The 11,040-nt window shown below is 42.3% G+C and overlaps 1 long non-coding RNA gene across 2 annotated transcripts in view; it reads right to left on the reverse strand.

The window, feature by feature from the left end:
- Positions 1-2,697: 2,697 nt before the first annotated feature.
- LOC147707478 (uncharacterized) overlaps positions 2,698-11,040 on the reverse strand; it is a 232,880-nt gene continuing 224,537 nt past the window's right edge. The window contains exon 7 of one of the 2 annotated variants that reach the window (XR_015296620.1): positions 2,698-3,629. This is a non-coding gene — a long non-coding RNA (uncharacterized LOC147707478). The remainder of the gene's footprint in view (positions 3,630-11,040) is intronic. The other variant, XR_015296619.1, reaches the window with a different exon arrangement.

The following is an 11,040-nucleotide window of genomic DNA, read 5'->3' on the forward strand; positions in this document are numbered from 1 at the left end:
TGCTTAAAGCTGCAACAAATTAATCCCTTAAAAAGTTACGGGGCAACTCTAGTCCTTAGCACAATTTAAGATAATTTGCCATACCTGCTAACATTAGCCTTACTCCAAATTCCAATGTAGTAGGGGGTTGTTTTAAATAATGTGGCAATAAGAACAATACCATTATTCACTAAGTAGAAACATAAAACAAGAATCAGACCCATTTATCAAGTCACTTATCATTGCACTTCTATGATTTAAGAAAGACTCACTGCGTAAAAGATTTCCAGTTAAAAATAAAATAAAATGGAAACTGTTCCTAGATTCAGGAAGTAACAAAGGACACATAATTTTTAGGAAAACTGTACTGGAGTGACGATAAGGTTTTAGTCGAGCCTTCTCAACGTTATTACATGTGGCAGCTAAGGTGCCATGAAATTCTAACTATCCCACCTAAACCACACTACTAAAGAAAATAGATGACACATCCTGCAATGTATACATCCTGTTTTATCAGATGTTACATAAAGCGAGGATGGTTTAATAAGAATGTATTGTTAGAATAGTAAAAGCAGCCTTCACTTTGGGGAAACAGATGGCCAGGAAGAGAGGCGTACACAGCAAGGAAAAGTTTGACTTCAAATAAATAGATTGTAAAGGGCTCGATGACTAGACTGCAAATCTCTCCTGGGAGAAATAATTATGAAAAACTGTTTATAAAGTCATGCAGTGAAGCCATGTAGATGTTATAACAAAACATTCTGTGTTACCTCACGTACAACTCACTTGGATAAGGAGTCAGGCAGAACCTTAAGTACACTTAATTTGCTAAATTGTCTGAACATAAATGTATGCAGAAAAAGTTCCATCCATGTATTAATGCATTAAAACTTTGGTGCATGGGAAATTTCCAACTTAAAGAAATGTATGGAATTTTAATTCGTTTAGGCTTCTAAGTTTCGAAATAAAGACTGAGACACACTTCAAGGCTGTTGAGTTCATGGCAGACACTGGCTAAAACGAGCATTTGCAATGCAATAGGTCTCGCACTTGCAAGATTTTGAGCTAATGGCATTGTAAATGACGATGCCTTTTATTTGTGTTTAAACAACCTGCAGTAATAAAAAGCATTGTCATTTACAATACCAAAAGGTCAAAGTTTCGAAAATGCGAGACCTATTGCATTGTAAATGCATGTTTTGTAAGGTGGTTACATGACTTCATAATTATTGTACAGTGATCACATGACTTTATCTATTAATTTTAACTGGTGATAACAGGACTCCGTCTCATGAATATAGAATGATCACATAAACAAGGATTGGTATCAATGTGCGGTCAGAGACTCAAACCCAGATCTCCAGGTCCAAAGTTGAGCGCCATAGTCGTTAGGCCAACTCCTCTCCCCTACATTTAGCACCCAGAAGCTGCAAGACTGTCTCCAAGCGGTATTTTGATAAATGTTACGTTGTTAAACGTTCCTTTTTTAGACCACCTACTTTATATTTATCTCAGTGTAGATTTGAGTGCATCCAGCAGACAGAAGTGAGAACTACCGGTGAAGATTTATGCAGCCAGTCCCGGCGTGCACTGTCGGCTCTGCACCTAAAACATTCTTGGAACGATGCAATTGGTAAGCAAGCATATGTTCAGTGGCAACATTTGCAAAGCATGTTCACCGTAACACAGCGCAGCCCTTTATGTATTGGATGGTTAATTTTGCACAAGGCAATTAGCATTTAATACACAAAAGTCTCTCTGCTACATTTTAGCAGACCCACCACTTATCCTCTCCTTCTCTATACTTTGAAACTCCCTTCTCATAAGAGTCAGTGATTGTTCTCTAGCTATGACTCGAGGAGGAGGAAGAAGGAGGAGGAGGAAGGAGGAAGGAGGCAGAGGAGGAGGAGGAGGACTGCACAGATCTGGAGGGCAAATTCGATCTTTGCTTTGGATAACATGAGAAGCGTGTTCAACCGAAAACAAACAGACAAACAATAATTTAACTAAGAGCAACCACAATCACAAAAAGTTACATATTAGCACACGGATTTCATCTGGCTGCCTCAGCAGAAAAATAGTCTGCCGCGATCCCCCCTGTCCTCCCCGTGACCCCATGCGCCTCCGTGTTCCAAGCCTGCTTCACAGCTGTGGTGAAGAATGTTCTTATCTGCTTGTTAAATAAACAAACAGATAAGGAAAAGTCTTCACGACAGCCGCAAAGCAGGCTATCGTGTCTGGAGGGGTAGTCCTAAAAGCGGACGGGGTGTCAACCAAAAACCCTCTTTTCCAATGGGAAGCCAGCGTTCATCATAAACACTGATGCTACCCAATGGAAAAGAGGTGCAGGGCTTAGAGTCCCCTTTAGAAAAAAATTTCTAACAATATCTCTCGCAGAGGCGGCGCAGAGCTTTGCACTGCCACGCCCACGCAGGACCTAATAAGAAATCTTTGTACAGATTAATACAACTCCAGGAGGAAGACAATAAATGTCAAATTACCCACAATCCTTATGTGTAAAACCGTGTATAGAGGAGACGCATAAAAGCTAGACAAAAAAATCTTTGGTGGCTGCAAGAAAAGACAGCAATAAAGAGGAGACGTGTCCACAACAAGTTTTGAAAACATGATAAATCTATGCCGAGTGGAAATTTAAATTTTTCTCATATTCATTACAATGGCTTTCATTAAAAAGGAATTTAATTGGCTGGAACTGTTAGGCTTGTATGGTTCTTTTATTGTTTATTCACTTTTTAGGTCTGAATTTTGGCAGAGCTTTTGTCAAAAAAACCCGTTACTGACAATATACACAGAATAATATAGGAGTCTGCCCGTTTCAAACACTGGCTCTCTTTGAATGGCTGCTTTCTTTGTCACTTACATCCTCACTCAGCCCACCGAGGTATTCCTCTTTTGACTACCACTTCAAGTAAATTGCTTGCATTGAACTGTATGAGGGCCTAATTTACAACCGTTCACTTCTTAAATGTGCTGATGCTACGTGCTTCAGTACATTAAAACCACACCTTTTTGCATTGTCATTACTTTTTATTATTGTATTATGATTATGCGGTTTATTATATTTCATGTGAGATTTCTTAACTTTTACATATCATAAAAGATTTTAGAACTACGTAAATCAAGGGAGAACATGTGGATGAAAAAAAGCCTCTGCATAGGCAGGATTCTGTGGTACACAAATTCTCGCATTTACAATACAATCAGTGAAAATTAATACATTTCAATTGAATTGTTTCTATACACCCTGATTTTGAGAAATATTGCAATGTGGAACTTAAGTGAACAATCCAAGGGAAGCCGGGCCTTGATTTTGTCCTAGAGTTTGCTTCTTTTTCGATGCTGGTCCCGGGCAGAAAGAGTAAACAACCTTCTCCCAGCTTGTTCACTTTCCACAACTGAGAGTGTAGGATGTTTACACTTCCTGTCACAAGAAGTTCTGTAGAGGCGGCCACAGATCAGCAGCCCAGATGCAGACCTCAGAATGTGCAGAATGAATATAAACATGCCAAAACAAACACTGAAATTAATCAAGAGCGTGTTCCACTGGTTCCAAAGGATAGTTGTTACAGCAGGAATCCCAATATGCTTCACCCACACCATTCACAGCAACATTAAAGCGAGGGCAGCATCTGCAACAAAAAAACAGAAAGTAAAAAGTGAATTCTTATTTCTTTTACGTTAATGTCTACCGACCAGAAAAGGAGTACAATATTTTCGAGGCTAAACTGCTTAATTTTCACAACATTGTTCCTGGAAGTCATTCAGTAGATAAACATTTTCAAATGTCCAACATGCTTAACATCAGAGGAACCATTTCATGTTTTTAGAATTATGTAGTTGTTGCCAAATAGGAACATTATATGCTTATTAATAAAAAAAAAAAATACAGCTGGCATTTCACTCGTTTTATACACCAATTAAGTACGTTATTTCGAAATCTATAACTGAAGACAACATTTTCTTACATTACCTGTTTAGGCTTCACATTTCTACCCATGTAAATAGCCATTAGTGATTTCATACAAACCATCCCTTGCTCAATGAGATTATCAGAAATAACCCAGAATTATTTTTCTTCCTCAATAGGCCCTGGACAATCTAAGCTAAGCGTAGTATTTGGAGCACAGCACCGTCTTCAAGACAACACAAATGCTAAGAGTAGAGCAGCAGGAATGGCTTAAAGACCCTACTCAATCTTCAAGACACTGATTTAAAGGATGGAGTGGAGCTAGCTCTTTTGTAGCACCCCCATCAAATCTGATCTTAATTTTATGTACAACGGGATCAGAGTAAAGTAGCACAGTTCTATCACCCCTACCCCAAAGAACCTTCACAAATGTTCATTAAACCACTACAGGTATAACAAGGTCTTCCCAATTGAAAGTAGTCCTTTCTCACCAGACCTACGTGCACTATTCAGCACTTCAGTAGGATTCCTCATAGAAATGTAGGAAAAGACAATCATGTACTGATTGTGGTGCTAAGGGGTCTGCTTCAAATGTGGTGTCTAGAGGGAACGGTGATGTAGAGTGTTGCAGAATGAGGCGGTGTGGGCTCCCCCGTAGAGGACAGCCCCACGTTAGCAGCTGTTTTGAACTGCGCTGCTCCTGCTTTTTATGTAGGATTATCATAATAGGAAATTGGGGGGCATAAGGGTTCCTCTCCCTGCTTTCTGTCGCCCTTTTAAAGCTCCTTCTGGAGTATTGCACAAGGGAGTGGTAGACTGGTCAGTTCCCAAAAAGCGATTCTAAATTTAATGGAAAGAGAAAGGTCAGAAAGACTTCTTCCAAAAAAAGAATATTCCCCTTCCTGCTTTGTAGATAAAAGTAAACTATGCATTTAAAAAAGTGTTATCCATTGTTTTGTTTGTTGCAAAAGGCCAACAATGTGATCATAACACAGAAAGGAGCAGTTGGTGCCCTGTGAAGCCTGATTAATGGCCTCAAGAAGAACTTGTTTACATTCCAACCTAAAGGAAGACAGGAGGACGATACTGAACTGTGGACCAGCCACAGATATTTGGTGGAAATTTACCACAATGTGACGCAATACAGCACAGCACAGCGACCAAAGTTACTGTGCTATATCAAAAGGAAAATGAAAAATAGTGGCTCTTGAACAGTATATATTACCTACTGGCGGTCGCCAGTAGGTATATATAGTTAGGATTTTTTCTCTATGGGATTTTTGAAAATTCTATGTCTAATAACTTTGGCGTTTGTGGACGGAATTGGCTGAAATTTTCAGGAAAATGGAACATTTTGTTTCTGAGCAGCCCCTGACAATTTGGGGGGGTTTCATCAAGGGGGGGCCGAGAAAAAAGGGGGGTCCCAAAACGCGTTTTTCCCATGTTAATTTCCATAGTGCGGTTGGCCTCACTTGACACTCAGTCTCCCATACAAATACTTGGGCAACCAATCAATAACCCATATAGTTACTCATATAGCTACTGATCAACACATGCAGCAGTTTACAGAACAACAGACATAATGATGCACAAATTAAGACAGTTTAGTCACTAACCCATGCACTCAGTGAGACACATTTAATCACTCACTCATACAGTCAGTCATGCACCTACTAAATCCTTCATCCAGACACTTATACATCCACTCATTCATCAATATGTAAGACCTATTTTAACTTTACAGAAACATACAGTCACTGGATGTTGTCATCAGTGATGTCATTTGAGATGTCATCAGTGATGTCACTGACCATGTCATGAATGATGTAATATGTGACATGATCAGCAGTGGATTGCGGGTGCGCGATATATAGTTAGTACAACTAACTATATATGAGAATTTCAATGGTTTTGTGCGAGTAAAATAAGGTTTTGTAAATGCTAATCCCTAACTATATATGGCCTATAACCTATGGTTTTTTCAGTGAATTTTCAAGGTTTTGTAAATGCTAATCCCTAACTATATATGGTCTATAACCTATGGTTTTTTCAGTGTATTTCAATGGTTTTTTAATAGCAAATATCAAAAGCTGTAAAATGTATTCTTATTCAAAAATATATTTTATATTTTTGTAATATATATATATATATATATATTATATATATATATATATAATATATATATATATATATTTTTTTAAATTATTTTTTTTGTTTCGCTGCTGGTCCGCAAAACCTGGCAGCTTCCCGTTAGCTTCATTTTGTTCCGCGATCCGGTCCGCGAACCGGTAAACGTTCCGTTAGCGCAACTACAGCGTTAGAAATCAACATTGTGACGCGTCGCTTAAGCGCGATTTATCACGTTACCGCGTAATGCGTCTTATGACGCGCCGCGTTAGCGCACCCGGAAGCGATCCGGGGCGCGGAGCGCGTAACGTAAGCATAACAGATCATGTGACTTGTTTATAAAACTTTTCATTGGTTCATTTTACTTTTGGTTTCCTAATGATGGAAGGCTTGGTCATATGACCTAAAAATAACACTTTTCATTGGTTAAGAACATTTTTTTTTCCCAAATGATGAAAGCCCCACCTTTTTTTTTCTCACTCTGACTTGTAAAGCAAAGGACCCAGATGCATTTACAGTTTATCACTAACAATGTTCCAGGCTAATGTATTTTCCCGGGAAATTTACAACTGTCCTGCAAGTAAAATATTCCTATTTCGAGAAAAAGGGCGTTTCTTCGTCCCATGAGGGAGCCGTTGAGCAAAAGAGGCTCGGCCTGCTGTCTTAGTCGCTGATAGGCCTGAATATCGGATTCTTATCGATCACTTTATGTTGCAGGAGTGGAAAACACAACAGCCCTTGACCATTTATCTTTACAGCATTCCTGCGTATTATACCTTTTAACCGTCATGTAATCGGGCTGCTTTATTTCACTTGCCTTTTACTGATTCGAAAACAGTGGCTATTATTCAAAACTTTACCAATCTAGGTACTACTACCATGTTTTGTTTTAAAAACCTTTATTGTGAAAATGTCAGTATACAAATACGGGCCTATAACCACGTGGGCCGGCCACGGAGCAAACTGGAATCGTATATGATGAGGGGACATTTACACTGTAGAAGAACGTAACGGGCGGGCCATTAGGTTGCAAGAACTAAGGTGTCTAACAGTTGCGGAATCGGTGGACGTAAATTTTATAATTAAAGTACGACAGGGCCAGTTACAATAAAATTATCTAGATATACATTTGCGGGTAAGTACCATGGGTGACGTTAATTCGAACTTTCAATAGTACAGTAATCAATAACACATCAGAACTTAATATCAATAGGGATGTCCAAATGTTCAATCAGTACTCGTCCCCGCCCGCCATGTGCTTCAAAACTGCATACGTATCTCGTGATATCAAGGCTGGGCAACCAGTACACAACAAGGAGTTGCGAGTCCCATTTATACCGGCGCCATTTTGGGCGAGGCCGGGCAGGTCCAGGATATAGTCAAAATGTCTCCACCAACCAACGGTCGGACCAGAACCCCTTTCGGCAGTCAAAAAAGGTTCCGTTAAATGACAACAGAAGAGATAGGCAACAAGAACCATCAGTCAAAAGAGGGGAGGGCAAGTTCTTCCCTACCGGGTCACGTTGGGGCTCCACCGGAACTGATCGAATTGGTAGTCTACAGTGTTTCTGGATGTTTCAGACTGAAGCTGGCGTCAGCATGAGAGCACCACCATCTCGTGGCTCCGTCGTGGCCATTTCGCAAGCAATCATGGCAGCCACTCCCCACCGGAAGCCTGCGGGAGTCGGAGGCCCCGGTGACTTTTGTAGAATCTTCAAGGCTGAGGGGACGCTTTCGGGAATGGGGCCCATGCCCTAGCAGGCAAGCGTCCGAGTTCCAAGGTGTCCCAGGGCCATTTTAGTGGACCAGGCCCAAATCCGAAGAGCCGGCCGCCATTTTGAGAGTCCTGTGGCAGTCGCCTATTGCTGCACCGCAAGAGTGGGCACAATTCAGCTGGATGGTGGGCGAGACGCTGTAGCCGCAAGAGCGAGCGCAACTCAGCTGGATGGCGGGTGAGGCACTGTGCCGCAAGAGCGGGCCAAAATCAGCTGGATGGCGGTTGAGGCACTGTGCCGCAAGCAAGAGCGGGCGCAACTCAGCTGGATGGCTAGTGAAACGCCAAGGGGCGCCCCACTGCAGCTGAGGAGCCTCCACCTGGGGAGGCCCGTTCGCGCCGCCTGCCCCCCCCGGGGCGCCCCACGCCGTCTTTCGGCGCAGCATTGTAGGATGGCCAGACCAGTGCGGCAACTTGCTGAACACTACCTCGGTGCCGTCCGGATCTCGGCGCGTTGTGCTGCCTTCGGCCTATTTGCACAACGGTCCGCTACTGACGCCGCCTCACAGGCCGACGGATTTTGTAGGCTTTTTATAGCCCAAAGCCGACTAAAAGACAGCCCAAAGCAGCCCATTGTTGCTACTCCGGAGAGGGAGGGGCAGGGACAGTGTCAAGCGGACGGTGAATGCTTTGAGATGGATGTTGCAGCAGGCTGCCATGTAAATAGTTGTTTAAAAGGTTTTTTTTTAACGTGTTTACTTTGTTGGAGCGTTGTATATATTTATAAGTTATTAAAGTGTTATAATCCTACTACTTTGTTGGAGTGCTATATATTTGTAATGTGGCAACGAGCACAAAGATGTTACTGTATAACCAGAAAAAGACATAGTCCAATTGTGCGTGATCTAGTCCAATCTGGTGACGCCGATAGTGGGTATCAGCAGACTTTCATTTGTATAGGGTTTGTCGGTTATTGGGCGGGGTGGGTGGTAGGGCAGGCATGCTTAGGCAGCGAGGGCGGCGGAGCCGAACTACCTCGTGGCCATCCTGACCGCGAGCTTGGCTCCTCCCCGTGGTTTCATACTTTTGCGGAGGGCTATTTCCTGGTGTTTCTTGTTTTAGCAGGGTGAGAAAGGATCCTATCAGTGGCCTACTGATTTTGTTTGATTCCTTTCGTTTTGCCATAATTTGCTAGGAAGGCTAATCCGTATTTTATATATATGTCCTCTTTATTAGGGGTACCCTCCGGTGGGGCCAGACGAGCTACCTCTAATAAATGGTCCGGGTAGAACCAATTACCAATCAGTGGGGAGAAGATAGGCATGACCGATTACAAAAGGGGAGACAAGGGTCCGCACTACCTATCTTACAGTGAGAATCACCATTGCCCCCCCCCCCGACTGACACCCTCCTTTGCCTCAGCTTGGATCATCATTTGCTAAAGTGTTCGAAGACCCCACTGTGAGTATAAGCACAACCAGGGCCTTACTGCACACCCTGGGAAAAACTACGCAGCAAGACAATCTCTACCTTCTCCCTTTTCCATGTTCCAACTCTTTGAAATGAACAATATATTTACTCGCAGTGACAAAATGGCGGTCAACACTTCCTGATTTCCTTCGAATCGAACGTTAACAGACGTCACGCAGCAAAAAAAAAAAAATCCGCTCACGTGCAGCCGCTGGAAGACATGTATCAACATATATGAGCCTCCTCAGCCACCCTCAGAAAACCTAGGGGGTCAGGATACGTCTCCCGTGCCCCTTTATACCCATTTCCCACATTGTTTTTCCTCCATCTTGTGATTTAATTAAAACAAAACACAAAATGGCGAACTACCGTTACGCTACCGGTGAGCGACCCGGTTCGCGTACCGGGAAGCGCTTCTACCGCGAAAAATCGAAAAAAATTTTTGGCCCCCGGGACCCTTTAATAACCCCAACATCATTCCTAGGGGGTCAAGAGGGGTCTACCTTGCCCCCTTTCATTAAATTCCCCCTTGGTTTTTCTCCTCCTCTTGTCTCTCGATCCTACCGAGAGACAAGATGGCGGCCGGTCCGGACTGTTTAGAATGTGGACAGACACCGGAGAGCCAATCAGCTTCGCGAAGTTCCGTTATGCGCCAGGTACGCGAACCGGGGCGCTAACCGGAGCGCTGACACAGATATATCTGTTTTTTAAAACGTTAATTTCTCAAAATCTACTGGAGCACATATATTGAGACATAGCAAAGGCACGTCGGGCAAACCATATCTACAATTTTGCCAAGTTTCGTGTAAATCCATTCAGCCGTTCGAGCTAAAAGTAAGTCCAACCGCCCTATGGAAAACTCAATGTTAAAAACGCGTTTTGGGACCCCCCTTTTTTCTCGGCCCCCCCTTGACAAACCCCCCCCCCAAACTTTTAGGGGCTGCTCAGAAACAAAATGTGCCATTTTCCTGAAAATTTCAGCCAATTCCGCCCACAAACGCCAAAGTTATTCCACATAGAATTTTCAAAAATCCCAAAGGAAAACAAGCATTTGCAATGCAATAGGTCTCGCAGTTGTTTGAGTTTGAGCTATTGGCATTGTAAATAGCAATAGCTTTTATTTACGTGTTGGTTTTCGAAACATAAATAAAAAGCATTGTCATTTACAATGCCAATAGCTTAAACTCTTGCAAATGCGAGACCTATTGCATTGCAAATGCTTGTTTGATTTGCAACTGCACTGTTATTTAATTACTTTATAATTTGTGCAGTCTTTATATGAACTATAAGGTTACAAGATGGTGCCTACGAAAACATCCTTTTATACTTAGTTACTGCACTGGTCATTTCAGAGTATTTAAACACTACAACGTCCAAAATGGTATGCGTTCGTGAACACAGTTGTACAAGGCAACTAAAACACGTCTATTCTTCTCCTGCCAATTAGGAGAGTACAGTTACGCAGCTGACTGGAGTGCAGTGTTCGTCCTTTACCAACAGACGGATCCGCTTTGATGTTTGGCGCGGACACACCTGTTGCACCGCCACCTCTGACGATTCGGAAGCTCACCAGCACCTGCTTACAGCAATATATATATATATATCAAAGATACAACCACAGGATTGGTATATAATGTATTTATTTTTGTACGCAGCAGTTGAAGTAATCAGTATTAGCAGGGGAAAACCAGAATACAGGATACATCAACAATCCATGCCCATTCAAATACTGGTCTCTGCTGGGACTAAACCACGTTCAGTTTAGCTCAAACATATAGCAACTATGTTCAAAAGGTACCAGGCTCCGCATACCTTGTTATCA

This window comes from Lissotriton vulgaris, chromosome 6 (assembly GCF_964263255.1).
Source record: "Lissotriton vulgaris chromosome 6, aLisVul1.2, whole genome shotgun sequence".
Classification (NCBI taxonomy): domain Eukaryota; kingdom Metazoa; phylum Chordata; class Amphibia; order Caudata; family Salamandridae; genus Lissotriton; species Lissotriton vulgaris.